This window comes from Budorcas taxicolor, chromosome 5 (genome assembly GCF_023091745.1).
Source record: "Budorcas taxicolor isolate Tak-1 chromosome 5, Takin1.1, whole genome shotgun sequence".
NCBI lineage: Eukaryota > Metazoa > Chordata > Mammalia > Artiodactyla > Bovidae > Budorcas > Budorcas taxicolor.
In genome coordinates, this window is record NC_068914.1 from 10,968,233 (window position 1) to 10,984,035 (window position 15,803).

General features: G+C 57.3%; 1 protein-coding gene across 5 annotated transcripts in view; it reads right to left on the minus strand.

Annotated features, from left to right (window-relative positions):
• Nucleotides 1-15,803, minus strand: part of ZMIZ1 (zinc finger MIZ-type containing 1) — a 220,203-nt gene that overhangs the window by 145,524 nt on the left and 58,876 nt on the right. For all 5 annotated transcript variants that reach the window (XM_052639370.1, XM_052639371.1, XM_052639372.1 and 2 more), the window contains one exon: nucleotides 3,830-3,910. The gene's annotated coding sequence lies outside the window, so the exon portion shown is untranslated. The remainder of the gene's footprint in view (nucleotides 1-3,829; nucleotides 3,911-15,803) is intronic.

The following is a 15,803-nucleotide window of genomic DNA, read 5'->3' on the forward strand; positions in this document are numbered from 1 at the left end:
AGGACAATTTATTTATTCATGAGCATACACCCGCTCCCGCCAGGCAGCCAGCTCCTGGACACCTCACTTCTAATTATAGCAAGAATTTCATTAGTGCTGGAAGGAAATGCTGGGTTTCCAGCTGCCTCTGCTAGTGGACGCAGGCCTCCTCCCTCTCCCCCTGCTCTAGCTTGTGGCCAGGACGTATGCCCAGGATGGCACAGAGGGGCAGGCATGGAGATCAGACTCCATTCTGAGTGGCTGGCACAGTGAGGGTCTATGGGGATGGGATGGTGGTCATCCCCAGAGGGTAGGAGACGGGAGACTCATCACACACGGCTCAAAGCCTCCAAGCAGTGGGACTCTGGGCTGCTGCCTTGGATACCCTGAAGAGAAAGGTGGGAGGGAGCTGTGTGTTGCCAGCGTTGGGCAAACAGGGGGAAAGGTGGGAGCTTCGGAGCCTGGAAGGTCTCGGTTCTGCGGAGTCCTGGGATGACGGAGGTGATGACGCAGAACTGGGAAGGAGGCAGACTGGGGCTGTGGGACTGCAACTGAGAAGAGAGGGGAGCTGGGCAGGAGAGAGGAGCCCACACAGAGAATCAGACAGAAAGAGACGGAGACATGGAGGGCGGGCCAACAGAGAGACAGACACACACATATATAAGCTGGATTTGCAGGCCAAGGAGAGAAGTGAAAACACTGGGCCAAGTTGATCAGGCTGTTCAGAGGACTACCCAAGCAGACCCCTGCCTCCCCCCGGGGGCCTGGCTGCACCCACCCACTCTTAGGACTAGACTCAGGCACTGCCGTGGTCAGCAGGGCCCATCTGGCCAGCCTGAATGTACGGCTGAAGCCAGGCCTCATGTATGGGGATGGCCTGGGGTGCCAAGGTCTTGCTGGGAGCTGCACACGTGCGTGGGGGCACTCACACATGGGGGGCGCTCTCCTTTTCTTACACACTCACATGAATTCACACACTTCACAGCCTCATACATAGCCCAGGTAATCACACACACATCGCCTCACACCTGTTCAGGGGCACACACTGGCACACACACCCCTGCACACCTTCCTTCCCTCTAGGGAACAGGCTCCAAAGCATCGGAGTCCTGCATGGACAAGCCCCTTTCTCAGTCTCCCCTGGGGGCCCTGGGAAGGAGCTCCAGGGGGAGAGGCTTTCCTCTCTGCCAGTACAGCTTCCTCGGTGTCCATCCTGGGGAGCCTCACGCTCTCCCCCAAACTCAGGAAAGCTCTGAGCCCCAGTCTGCTGCCTGAGTGCCACAGCTTGCATAGTCTCTAGTGACGAGGAACTCACTACCTCCCCAGAAAGCAGCTTTTTTTTTTTTTTTTTTTAAAGTCTCCAGACAGCTCACACTCTTGGAAAGTTGAACTTGAGGACGCCTCAGTGAGGTGGCCGCCAAGGGGCCTGAGCTCTGTTGCCAGAGTCTGTCAGTCAAGACTGTCCTTTCATCATTGGCTTGGAAAGTAACACAGCCAGCCAATCGCTGCGGCTTTCACTCTACATTATAACAGAACCAGAGAATCAGTGTCCTACAGGATCCCCTCCTTGCCTGATGACTGCTAACAAAGACCCAAGAAAACCATTCATTCATTTACGCACCCAATTGATAAACCATCAGCCAGGCAGTGACCATGTGCTGGGGCTCGTGGATATGCCCCGGATCGTTCAAAATGCCTTCCTAGTCTGATAACTTGGCTTTCACACATTTTATAGGTCAAAGGTGAGACCAAGGAGAAGCAGAGACTTGCTCAGAGTCACACTGGGGGCTGATGGTCAAAGGCAGAGCCTCACTGGTGACGCTGCAGGCACTGACCATCTGCCAGCCCCAGGAAGGAAGGGAGAAGGCCGCACGTCTGCCACCCCCATCCCCAGCCGTTTCTAGGACACCGAGGTATTGATTACCACCCTCGCCTTGGAGCGGTTTTCTTTCCTTTTCTTTTTTTTTTTTTCCCCACCAAGGCTTTCTATCCTCCTTTTTTTTTTTTTTTAAAGAATAAACTCCAAGCCGCTCCTATGATTAATTACCAGCTGCCTAATGCTCCTCCACCAGCAATTTCTGGAAAGGGAATGAATTACCTTGAAAAACATCCGAAAAGAGAACCCACCGTGAAGGAGAATTTCAAAGGTTACCTCACAATTAGCAATGGGTTCCCATAGCCTGATCAAGTTGCCAGGAGGTCCTCTGGGGAGGGACAGGCCACCAGCCTTCAGGGGCCACCCACTGGCTCCTGAGGGCCACCAGCCTTGGAGGGCTGGACAAAGGCCACCCGGCAGAAATGGGGGTTGTTTTCTGAGCACCCACCTTGGGCCTGCCTGTGGCTGTGCTCCTGATCTCTAAGGCATCGTGGGCTGCTTAATTCTAAGGTGTCTCTCCTGGTTCAAATCCCCACTCCACCACTTATAGCTCTATAGGTTTCTTAACCACTCTGAGCCTCTGGAGAATGAGGCATTAAACACACCTCCACATGGGATTACTGTGTGGGGAAATATGCATTTATGGAGCGCAGTGCCTGGTACATAGCTGACTCTCACCCAGCTGTAACACTTGGAATATTCCAGGTTTCTAAGCATCCTCCTAACAGCCCTCTCAGCAATGTTGGTATAATTATCCTAGTTCAGATGAGAACTCTCACGGAAGTGAAAGGACTCGCCCAAGGTCATGAGGAGGATAGGAGGAAGCCAGGATTTCCTATGGCAGGAAGGGAGATCAGAGTCTGCTCCCTGGTTCCAGCGCCTGAGTAAAGCACAGAGGATCCCCAGGGCTTGCCTGGCCCTGAGTGTGGGTACCTGGGAGCACTGGGGTCTCAGGAGAGATGCTGAGAGCAGCGGGGAGACCATTGGGCGGGGGCCCCCACCAGGACGAAGACTCGGGCTCCCCTGGCTGGGTCCCAGAGCCTTGGGACAAAGGGCCCTGGCCCAAGTCAGCATTTCTGGGACAGCCTCTCATCTCCGAATTAAGAGGGATTACACGGGTGGCCCTCTGGCACAGGGCCAAGTGTCATCAACCCTGAAAAGCCACTCTGTGATGAGACATGCTGGTGTCGGGGCCTGAGGTAGGTCTGGGAGGCTCAGCTTGGGACCCTCGGGCTCTAGCTGCTTCTGTGAGCTCCCTGGGGGCCCAAGCTGCCTCATCAGGCTGAATGACCACTTGGTGTCCATCCTGGCATGGTTGAGCCCCAGGGAGGAGGGATGGTGGGAACGGAGGTGTGCAAGAAGCAAGGGAAATGCCAGATCCTGAGCGTTTGCTGTGTCCAGCTGTGCTGGTGCACGTGTGGGGTCAGGGGTGTGGTGCCCAGCCCTCTGGTAAACTGACAGACAGGTAAACTGAGGCACAAAGGAACCACACAGGGTCATGGTGGATGAGAGGCAGGGCCAGGATTTGCATGCAGGTTCTTAGACCCCAGACTTGTGGGTGCTCAGGGGACTGTGGGAGAGAGGGTGGGGCAGCCATGGCCCCCATCTCGGTGAACAGGCTTCTCTGCCCATCCCACCTCTTCCCATGTGGCTGCCATGTTGCTTGGCACATGAGGCCCCTGGCCACGAGGTTGAGTGGTACAGACAGGGCTGCTGAGCCAAGGCTGGGGACGTCAGACCGTCCCTCTTCCTGCGTGCATCTCCCACCCCTGCCGGGCAGCCACTATAGACATAGGCCAGGCCTAAGAGGCCCCAAGAAGTCCTTTAGAGGACCAATGAGATCTCAGTGGGGCTGTGCTGCAGTCAAAGGCACAGGGCGCTGGGGCCAGCACCTCCTCCACTCAGGACACGCCTCCTGCCCCTTCCCCGAGCATCCAGGCCAAGCCGCCCCCACCAGTCCGGCTGCCCACCTACCTCAGTGACCCGTGAATCACCAGCGTCCCACGTGCCGGTCAGCAGCTGGTGGTTCCTCCGCCTCACTCCAGCTCCATTCTCCTGCAATGAGAAGGGTGGTCAGGGGCCACTCCCAACAGGGACCCCAGAACAGACCTGCGGCCACAGACCCCACCCACCTGCTGGAAAGTTCACTGTCGGCTAAATCAAATCATCCCCACAGGACAGATGGGGAATCTGAAGGATGGAGAGGAAAAGGGGCCTAATGCCAAGGGGCCCTAACAGGCCCCCGACACCCCGCCAGTTACTGGCCGCGTGACTGTGGGTAAGCTCCTGGCCGCCCCGGGTTTCAGTTTCCTCACCTGTTAAATGGAATCACAATGATCTCTCCGAGGGTTTCTGGGAGGATCTAAGGGCCTATGGTGACAAAAGCACTTGACATTCATTCACTCACTCAAGAAACATTTGGCGAACACCCTGAGCTGTAAACAGGATCCTGGATCAGCCCTTGTGGGGACTCATAATAGGCAAAGAATCAAACAACACATAATTAAAAGTGGGATCTGCCAGAAAGAACAAGTACAAGGATGAACAGCAGAGACTCAAGGTTCAGGGCTGTCTCTTTGGGGAAGTAAAGTGGAAGGATGAGCCAGAGAGAGGCAGGCCAAGATGCATGGAACAGTGTTCCAGGCATGGGGAACAGTATATGTGAAGGCTCCAAACAGGGAGAAAACCCTGGCTCAGCGGAGTACTTGAGAGTAGGTGGTGTGGTGGAGGAGGGAGGTGGGGAGGTAAGAGAGGGCCAGAAGGCAGGGCTGACCATCGCAAGGGTGGATGGGAGGGTCTTAGCAGCTGAGCCGCGTGAGCCTGGGTCTAGTTTGAGAAGATCCCCGAAACATGCCAGGAAGAAGGGCTTAGAAAGGACAGGAAGAGGCAGGGAAACCAGTGGGGAGGCTGCCCCTAGAGTCTGGGCCAGAGACAGTGGTGTTCAGAGTGGAGGGAGCAGAAGGCAGTGGAAGGATGCTCCGGGGCACTGGGCGGATGAGGACCCCAGACCCTGTCCCCCCAGGGCAGTGGGTTCACGTGCCCCATCTCCATAGTGGGCCAGCCATACTGCCCTCTCCTCCCCACCCACAGGGCCCCTCGGGAATCCAGAGGGGCCAGATCCAGATCCAGACCCTGGCAGGGTAGCTTCTCTGGAGTCCTGGCTCTGGGGTGGGAGCCACAGAGCCCCGAGTTGGAGTCCCAGCTACCAAAGCACCCCGCTGGGTGGCTCTGGGTGGTCGCCATGCTCGGGGCACCTTGTGCCCTCCTCTAAGAAATGGGAAACCTGCTAGCAGGGCTGAGTGCCTCTTGGGATGAGGCCCCTGACTACCACGGGAGTGGATGTGCACAGGCCACTTGAAGGCTGGGTTCCCACATGTGCTGGGGACTGGCGGAGGGGTCAGACCTGCTGTGCAGTGGGTAGGGTTCCCAGGGAGCCAAGTGTGTGCCTATGGCTTCAGTAAGGAGCACCAGGGCCTGGTATTTAAGAAGTGGGCTCAGTACTGTAATAAAAATGATCTGGTTCAAGTCCTGGGTTCATCCCCTTACCATGTGGCTTTAGGTAATTTCTTAAACTTTTCTGGCCCATAGTTTCCTCATCTGTAGGAGGTGATAATGTGATAAGGAGGGGTCCACTCTCAAGAAGTGGTACAGACAGTATAAGGTAATGCATTTGAGTGCCGGACATACAGGTCGCTTTCCAGCCATGTTAGGTGAGGTGAAATTACTTCCAGGAGCTGGTGCTGGGCTCCGTGGAGCACTGGGCCCCTAAACCTCAGGCTCCCACAGCCTGGCTCAGCACCCCCACTCCACATGGGAGAGAGAATATCTCTGGGGCCTGACTCTCTGACTCTGGCAGTCCCCAAACTCTGCTCACTGTGGGGACACAAATGGCCCTTGACTCCAACTCTCCCATTTCACAGAGGAGGACAGCAGAGGCCTGGGGAGGGCAGCACCTGCCTCCGTCCCGGGGTCATGCAGCAAGTCAGAGGCTGGGGCAGAACAGGAATCAGCCTCCTGCTTCCCCACGAGCCACAGCTCAGTCCTTTCCCAAAGGCAAGCTGGCCGCAGACCCGCTGACAAAGAGAAAATAATTATTTTGGCAGCTGAGACAGAAGCCAGAGCCGGAAAGTCCTCGCTCACTCGGTGAGCAATGTCCCGGCCCCGAGGAATGACGCCCGCCCATCCTGCCTCGCAGAGGTGCTCCAGCTCACGGCGCACACATACGTGTCTCTCCGCCCCAACCATCCTTGGTTCTTTGCTGTTGGACTTGTGCAAAGAGGCAAATAGACGAGAGAAGGAAAGAGACCTGTCCAAGGTCACACAGAAAGGGCATCACACAGAGGGGTCACCAGGATATGCACTCAGGCCCTGATTAGGGACTGACCCCCTTCCCTATGAGCCTGCACTGGACCCTCATCTGGGAAGGAGAAAGGACCAGAAGCTTGCCTGAACTGGGTCCACACTGGGGGCTATTCCTATGATGCTTCTTTAGCCCTCAGTGAAATGCTATGAAGTAAAACCTACATAGCACCCTCAATTTACACATGAGGTCTAGAGAGCTTCTACAGCTTCCTAAGGTCATGCTGGTAATACAGAGCGAAAAGTAATAAGAACAGGGCCGGGCATGAGTGGGTGGTCTGTCCACACGGACTCACCTTGTTCAAGATGTCCAGCTGGACACTCAGCCTCCCTTGTCTGTGCACTGGGCCCCACTCAGGGGTGGAGGTGAGGGAACTCAGGCCCAGGTGGGGCTGTGAACTTACAGATGAAGTCCCCTGCCCTCATCTCTGGGCCCCTGGGTGCCCGTAGGTGAGCCTCACAGCCTGCAGGGCTCTGGCCACCTGGGGAGACTGGGGGAGGCGTCCCATGTCTGCTCCCAGCCTGGCCAGACCACAGCCATGAAGGATACAGATTCACCCAGGTGAGTGTGCTCTGCTTAAAAGGCCCTCAGTGCCACGGAGTGGAGGGCAGCCTGAGACTCAGGGCTGAGAGGGGTGGTGGGGCCCACCCAGGCTCCGCAAGGGATGGGTTCCCCACTGCCCAGAGAGAGGGCTCTGCTGAGCTCAGGACTCTCCCTCTGGGTTGGATGAGGGGGACGCCCCGACTACAAGGCCGCGTCTGGCTGCGAGGGCAGGAGGGATAGAAGGGGAGGTGTGCAGACCACAGGTTGAAATGTACTTCCACTGTCATCTCATGTCTGGCGCTCCCGAGAGCAGGGCAGGGTGGGAACGAGCTCCCTCTTTGCAGAGCAGGACAGTGAGCTCCGAGGGAGGGTAGAGTTGCCGGGGTGTAATGGCTGGGAAGTGGTGAGGTTGGGTCTGGGACTTGGCAGAGGTCACTTGGGGGTGGGGACTGTCTCAGGACCCAGATGGATTCTCCCAGCCCCACCCCCTTCCCATCCCTTCCTCCTCTAGGGATCCCCTGGGAGGAAGGACCCACCTGGGTGTGGGCTTGAGTGCAGGCACCAGGCCAAGTGGACTGGGGCCGGGGCTGGCCAGAGACATGCAGGGCCGACTGGGGTTCCGGGAGGACAGAGGTGCCCACGCCATGGTGCATCCGGGATGTGGGGCTCTGTGACCGCTCTGTGACAGTGGCCAGAGGCCCGTGGCTAAGTGACCAGTGTGTTCTAAGCCACCAAGGGTTGGGAGCCCAGATTCTGGACCGGAGCCTGGCCTTGTCCTCAGAGGTAACGCAAGGGTGGGTGGAGCTGAGTTTGAATCCCTATTCTGCCCTTTAATGCTGGGTGACCTTGAGCAAGTCACTTGGCATCTCTGAGCCCCCATCTCCTCTCTAAAAAGGGACTAATCACTCCTTCAGCTACTCACCCGCCAAGACAAGCTTCACATTGACCTTGTAGAGCCTGACATTGGCCAGAGCACTGCCCTACCCACAGGCTTCTGGGAGAGGGGCTCAGGCTGCCCCGCTGTGGTCTCTAGGGCAAGGGACCACACCAGTGACAGTGCTGAGCTGAAGTTCTGGACTCTTGTCAACTGCTGCTAATCACACACACATGCCCCTCATGCTCTGGTGGCTGTGAGAGCCTCACAAGACACGGGAACACAGACGCAAGTGCACCTACAGACGGGTCAGGAACAGGTCAGCGAATGATGACTGTCAAGGTCACAGGTGGCCAGGTGCAGGCCAGAACACGCTCATGTGGGCACCCACCCAAACTGGGTCCAGCCTGCTGTTCCACTGGCTGAACTGACCAGCACTGGTTCCCATGTGGGTCTGACCCTCCTCATCTCAGTCAGGCCAGGCAGCTCTTCCCACCCTCACTTTACAGGTGGGCCAAGCAGCTTCTGGTACTGAGGGCCAGAGGCCCTGTTTGGGAAGGTGGCCTCAGACCCAACTCCCAGGGTCGCCGGAGAGACATGGGTTCCTTCACCTCAAAGACCCACCCAGGGACACATCCCCTTACATGACCCTGGGAGCAGGCCCCCTCGTCCTCCCCTGGCGGCCAGTGCTGGCTCCCGGAGCAAGGCAAATATTTACCCCGATGGTTATCCAAACTGGGCCAGCTGCCCCGCCTCCCGCATTCCTGGAATACATGTTCCCTGACCTCACCAAGCTGGGGGAGGGGGAGGAATCCAGACGTGGACGAGACAGACGGAGGGTCCGGGGCCTCGTGGAAGCCAAGGCCTGCTGATCAGGAGGAAAAAGGCGGCTTCGGGTTGTCTCTCCAGCTACTCACCCACTAGGGGAGGCCCCTGCTGGCCTTGTAGGTCGGGGCATTGGCCAGAGCACAGAGCTTCCCATAAGCCCCTGGGGGGAGGGGGCTGGACCGCCCCGTTTGGCACGGTGGGTGGGGGGCTGCACCAATGCCAGCTCGCGGCCTGCAGTTCAGGGCTGTCACTAGGCCTCAGGGCCTCACACCTGCTGCCAATAACATACGTGCCTGTGCACACCCATCGTGCTCAAGATGTGAGGGATTCAGGCTGCCAGAAACCTGGCGCGTTTGCTGCCTGCCAGAGCCCTTCCTCAACAACCCAGAAGCTCTCAGTGCCTCACCCCATCCTCGGCACAATCCTGTCACCAGGGAACCGTAAGCCCATTTTACAGATGAAGAAACTTCGCAGCAGACACCAGTGGTCACGCAGCTGAAAAGTGGAAGAATATGTCCTGTCTTACCTCAAACCACACTTTCAACAGTTCTGCAGTCCCAGCTCTGCCCATCGGAACCCTGTCCATCTTCTGATGCCCCAAGGACCGCCTCCACCATGTTGCCTTCCCTAAAAATCCCCTCAAGTGAGCTTTCCCTGCCCTGAACTTCCAGATATGTGGACAGTATTTCTTTCTTTCTCCTGGCATGATTAAAATTGGGTGTCTGGTTATCACCTGTTGTGAGACCCTTGCACTCACTCCATGCACAGTGGGGTTGAGCTCAGAGACTCAGCGAGCCCTGAGTGTTCAGGAGAGGCCTGAACTCCTGAGTCTTTTCCCCAAAGGACAGTAGCTGCATTTGGTCTCAAGGAAAAGATAAGTAAACAGACCTGGGAAGCTGGTTGGTTGGGATCTGGGCAAACTCCTGGCCCGGTCTGCCTGAGAATCACAAACTTGGTTCAATGATCCCGTCTGTCTTCACTTTCCCTGAGAATAGTTCGAGCTGTCCTTACAGCCTGCCCACACCCAGCACGTCTGGTCTGGCCCTGCCCTGCAGGTCCTCACTGCGCGCCCCTCTCTGCATGCCCCTCGCTTTCCTGCCTCGCGTTCCTGCGGGGAAACTTCGCAAGTGACTGGGGCAGGGCAGACTGGCAGGTTCTGCTGAAGGAAGTGCAGGCCTGGCAAGTCTGTTGCTGGGCCCTCAGGGATGCCTCTAAGTGGGAGGAGCTGGAGATGCCCAGTGCCAACCTGGGTCCACACCTTGGCACAGTGGGGACCCAAATAGGGGGTGCTGGGGAAAGTAAGAGGCTCTCAGAACCTCCCAACCCACTTAACATCTCTGAGACATTTCCCAACATTTGGAAAATGGGGGCTATAAACGGACTTCTAGGGGATGTTCCTTCATGTTTGTTTATTCCATCTATTCATTTTCTTCTCCTGACAATAATGACACTGCCCACCATGTGCTGGAGGAAGAAGAGGAAGAGGAAAGAGTAGGGGTGGACGGTGGGCAGAGGAGGACGGGGTCAACATTGCCAGCCTGGATACTTCCCAAGGGTGTTTGCACACTGTCTAATCAAGGTGGGCAAGACATAGAATAACTCTAGGACAGAGTGCTGGACAGTAGCAAGATGGGGGGTCGGGGGCATCAAGGTCTTGGGCAGAGTCTCTCAGGCAGGAGGGCACCACTTCCAGGCAAAGGCCCATAGTCTTGTCAGGAGAAAAGCCTCAGACTGAGGAGACAACAACAGATGAAATCAGGAGCAGGGACAGCTGCATTCAAGGGCACTTGCACACACATCCGTGAGGGCCCCTCCGAAGCTTCACCCAGAGCCCAAGCCTGATCTGCTGCGTTTTCAAGGCCAGGATAGAGAGGCACCCCTCGGGAGAGCCCTGTCAGAGGGAAAGCCCTCACTGCCTCCACTGAGCATCACGCAGGCCCTAAAGAGCAGCATTCATCCATCCCGACTCTGAGAGGCACTGTAGCTCACTATGCGCGGTGCAAGGCCAAACCACCTAGCCTTTCGGTGTCAGGCTTGTGCGAAGGCGCCAACTGAGACCAGACAGAACTTGGCTGTGATGCGTGGCTTGCTCCCAGTAGAGGAAGAGGAGAGTGGCTCCCTTTTCCCCAAGCCATCAAATGAACAATTTCTCCTCTAATCAAGGGGTCCTCACATGGACTAAGAGTGCATAATGTGGCTCTAGGTTTGACACAGCAGAATGTACGTATAGAACAGCTTTGCTCTTCACTGACCTGTGAAGCTGGGCAAGAAACTTAGCTTCCCCGGGCCTCAGTTTCCTCATCTGTAAAATGGGGATACTGAGTCGCTCCTCTCACAGGGCTGTGAGGATTTAACTAGATTACGCCCACACTGCACTTGCACAGGAAAGGCTCGGTAAATAGGGACGGTCATTGTTCTCACTGGCTCAGGTTAGCTGTCAAGTACAGACCTGGGATCTTGCTGGGGATGGAGGCACTGGGTCTCTTACCAAAAAGATGGAGAAAGATCCTGAGAAGATGAATCCTGGCTTCAGAGCCTCTCTGAGGCCAATTCAAGAGTCAGTCCAGTGGGTCTGCTTCCCAGAGATGGCCTGCACCCAGGAGGGGGGCCTCCAGTCACTCCCCACAGAATGGCCAAAGGTGCCACGCATTCTCTAGATGCAAACGCCATGCCAAGGGCTGTCTTCCACACTCACCACGTCATCAGACGCCATGGGTGGCATGACCTTATGCTTCCCAGGGATTAGGGTCTTGTCCAGAGAGGTATCTGACTGGGGCTGGCCACAGTAGGGCCCCTGCCACACACCTGGGTACTTGCCACTCCCAATGTTGATGACTGAAATGAATTTTCAGCCAGTGGCCCCTCTTAGGGGCCTTGTCTCTTGCACCTGCTCACTCTGCTTGGGGTGGTCTGGCTCTGCACTGCCCATCTGAGCTCAGCCCTGGAGGAGCCTCATCCCCACCCCAGTGATACCACTGACCCCCAGTCCCCTACAGCATACATGGGGCCTGGCAGAGGCTCTCAAAAGAGGCTGTTGAGGCCCTTGGTCTCTGCCTCCCACTTTGCAGAGCAGGGGACTGAAGTCCGGACAGGGACAGGGTGAGAAGCCAGGCCAGCTCTGGTTGGAGGTTAGATGGAGGAGCTGAGGGCTCACATGGGAGGCCCCTGGCTGGAGGATTAGCCGAGCTGACACGACACCCGTGGTTGGTACAGGACTGGCAGCCTGGACTCCAGGCCCAGGGCAGGCAGGAAGGTTGAGAGGCTGAAGGGCATGGTCTGGACGGCACACAGGAGACGTCTAGGACTAAGTGTTCCCAGCGATCCCCTTCCCGGGCCAGGGGCCAGCCCCCGGCAGCCACACTTTCCAAACAGCCGTCCCTCTGGGATTCTGGTCACACGTGGGCCAGGCTGGTCTGAAGCGATGGCCGAGGCCCAGGTTTACAGATGCCAGACAAAGGAGAGCAGTGTTCTTGCTTGCGGGAGGTGGCGGGTCAGAGCACGGGCACGAACGTCACCTGGGCCTGGATGAAATCCTGGTTCTACTGCTTGCAAGCCACGTGGCCTCAGCCAAGTCCCTGCACCTCTGCCCACCTCAGCTTACTCGACGGTGCAGTGGGCAGGGAGAAGGCTGAACTGGGGTAGGTGTGTGGCCCAGCCCCTGGCCCTCAGAGGAGGCCGGCCATGGGAACTCTGGCTGCTTGTAGGGATGACAGCCTTCCCTGACAGGGCAGCCCAGTGGTGGTCTGCAAGCTTGCTGCTGGGAAGGCTGGGGAAGCAAAGGACCGTAGGATGTGTTAGTCATCCAGCCTGTCCCAAGATGCTCCACCAATGCAGCAGCCCAGAGAAGCCTCCCATCAGATCTTGTTTACACACAGGTGGCCTCCAGCCCTGACAATCCAATCCCGTAGGTCTCCATCTGCCACCTGAAAGTGGGAGAAATGAGGCTTGTCTAACACCCTTGGTTGCTGAGAGGACTCTAGGAGATGGAGGATTTTGTTCCACACCCTGCCCACCTTGGCTGCTCCTGCCTTGCTGGGCAGCCCCAGGGCCCAGGCCTGTTTGCGCCATCACACACCCAGAGCATGTGCCAGGAGGCACTGAGGACCCCTTGGGTGCCTCCTAGCTGAGGACTAGCCTATGATGCCCCTCCTTCTCTTTTCAGTCCAGGGTCTCTCTGCATTCTCTTTTTGGCTGTGCCACGTGGCATGTGGGATCTTACTTAGTTCCCTGACCAGGGATCAAACCTGTATGCACTCAATGGAGGTACAGGGTCTTAACCACTGGCCACCAGGTAAGTCCGTTTTTCGTTCTTTAAGAAAGAAGGGCTCCTTCAGCTCAGCACCTCGGTGGGATTCTAAGGGGAGCCAGCCCCTACCTGCCCATCAATCCTTTGGACTGACAGAACCCAGCCTCTGGGACTGGACCTCTGGATGGGCCAAGGCCATCCCCCACAGTGGGTGTCTTCTTCCTTCACTCATAGCACGCAGCACAGGGCTTGCCCCCAGAATGTTTGCTGGATGGATGAATGAGCAGTGATGGGAGGGGTGGTGTGAAAACAGATTTAGATCAGAGAACACAGCAGCTGACACTTTCATGGTGCTCACCATATCCATCCTAAGTCTGGCTCCAACAGACACTGGCTATGCTGGTTAACCCATTGGTCCCCACAGTGATTCTGTAAAGTGGTAGAGTCCTCCTCATTTCACAGATGAGGAAACTGAGGCTCAGGGAATGAAGTCACTTGCCCACAGTGTCAGAAAGTGGCAGAAGTACATTTGGTGTAGGCCCCGGGCTCCAGGATCCACGTGCTGGCCCACAGTGCTGCCTGGGGGCTGTGGGGAAGGTGGAGACAGCAGCTCATCCGAGGCTGTCCAGACCAAAGGCTACTGCCCAGGCTCCAGGCCCTGCCCCAGGGATTTAAGTGGTCTAGGGTACGCTGTCTTGCAAAGCTGCCTGGGATCTCATGGACAGCAGGAGCTGAGAACCCCTGCCCAACTCCATCCTCACTCTCCAATCAGAGAAACCGTGGCTTAGGGAGGGAGAGGACGTGTCCAAGGTCACCCTGGGTGTTGGGAGAGCCTGGGACCCGGAGTCCAGCTCCTCTGACTTCTCCGTCGTGGGCTTGGAGCTCTTAGAAACAGCACTGTGGCCCCAGTAGAGCACTCCACAGGCGCAGCCACGGGCGGGAGAGATGAGGCAGACAGACGAAGGGAGGCCGCGCAGCAGGCAGCTGGATGACACACAGGCCCAGCAATTCCTGACTCATGGCCACCCATCCCGTGACTCCACCCACCACCGGTGTCCCCACCCTGGCTCACACTCCACAGCCTGCTGCAGCCTCTGGAGTCCCCTCCCATTTAGGACCAGAAAGCCACAGAGGGAGGAAGCAGCGGCGGGGGCCCCACCCAGGGCTGGGTGGGGAGCCCAGACAACCCAAGCTGGGGGGACTTCGGGACACACGGAGGAAGAGGCCTGAGACTGCCCTGTCCTGCCCTGCAGCACCCACACTCCCACCCCACACTCCCACTGGGGCAGGCCAGCGCCCAGTGGACCACGCACCCAGGAGGAGTGCTGGCACTGACGCCCACCGGGGCCAGCTTCCGCAGCCGCGTGACTCCCTTTGCATCAGGGCCGCACACCTGGACGAGCAAGTTAGGTTTTCCTGCTGCCAGGACCTCCCCCGGAGGAGGCATTGCTCCTCTGGCCAAGAACCCTCAATGGCTCCCCATTGTCCATGAGGCCCCAGATGGACTCTGACCTGGAGTGTCTGGGCTCACACCTCTGTACCCTGCCCACATTAATCCCGCTGCCAGGAATGTCCCTGTCCCTGTGGCCTGACGCACCGGGAAGGAAATTCACAACCCTCCCTCTGCTCCCAAGGAGCCATGGAGGTCAGAAGCTATGTTCCCAGAACCTCAAAGACTTCTCACAGCTTCCTATATCTCTGGTTCTCAAAGGCCCATTTGACAGACGTAGAGGCTGAGGCTCAGAGTGGTCATGTGTCCAAGAAGGCTGGAGGCTGAGCTGTCACCACACAGGGCAGGGGCCTGGGCTGCTTGGACCTAAGGTCTTTCCTGTTGCTAACAAGCTCTCAGCTGATCCACAAGCTCAGGTGGCCCCGAGCCTATTAGTTTGCCCAGTGCCGTGGCGACTTGTGTCTGCTCACCTTGGCATCCTGACCCTCTCTCCACCCACCGTGGGGAACAGGCTGCACTCTCGGATACTGAGCTGGGCTTAGACTGGGGCAGCTGGCTGGGGGAGGTAGGTCTGAGAAGCTATGTGGCATTGTGGCCAAGAGCACAGACTCTGGGACCAGCTGCCCAGTTCAACCCCAGCGTAACCACCTGAGCAGGTCAATTCACCTGGCTGGGCCTCACCTGGAAATGGGGACGATAAGAGTAGTGAGCTCACAGAGATGCTAAACACCAATTTCTATAGATAAAGGATCAGAGCAGCAGCTCTGAAGACTGCTCTAGAAAGGTCTGGAGTTCTTAACATTGTCGCCCTGTTCCTCCCTGCACCTTAAGCTCAACATCACAACCAAAGGAAAACCAAAGGCCTCAGAGCACCAACCAGGAGGGAGGAAGAGGACTGGGGAGGGGCAGGAGAATCCGCTCTCAGCACTGACCCCTCCCAGGCTTCTGGCCCATAGGCTGCTACCCCGGCCCATCTGCCTGAGCAGGGCTGAGCAGAGCAGAGAGAGCTTGGCATGTTACACCTCAGCTTCTGGGAGGAGAGAGGAGGGAGGAGGGAGGAGGGAGCAGGGAGCAGGGAGAAGGGAGGATGGGGAAGAGGGGAGGAGGTGATGGGGAGGAGGAGGGGGGGAGGGGAGAGGTAGAAGGGAGGAGGGGGGCTCCTGTCCAGGCAGTGATGCTCAGTTGGCTCCTGTGTGGTCAATGGGATGACCCAGAGAGGGGTAACGCCAGCGTCACTACTTCCATTCCCCATGAGGACACTGGCAGCACCCACATCTCTCTCCCCGCTTAGGGGCCGTCACAGACACTGTGCCCCACCTGAGCTGGATACAGAGATATCTGAGATGCAGTGGCGTGAGGGCAGCGAGGTCTGGGCCAGTTAACCGCAAACATGGCTGTCCTTACAGCGTAGAGATTCATCCTACCTCCAAACCCTTTATCTCATGGGATGCTCATAGCTGGCAAAGCTTCTCCCTCTCCTCTTTCTACAGAGTGGTCGAGTGATTAGCCCACATGCACCCGCAAGCTAGTGATGGGTCCCAGACGAAAAAAAGCCCTGTCTCTGGGCTCCCAGGCCTGGCCCCACTATGAGGATTCTCTTGCCAGGCTCCTAGAGGTGACTGATCGTCTAGGAGAAGATAAGTCACC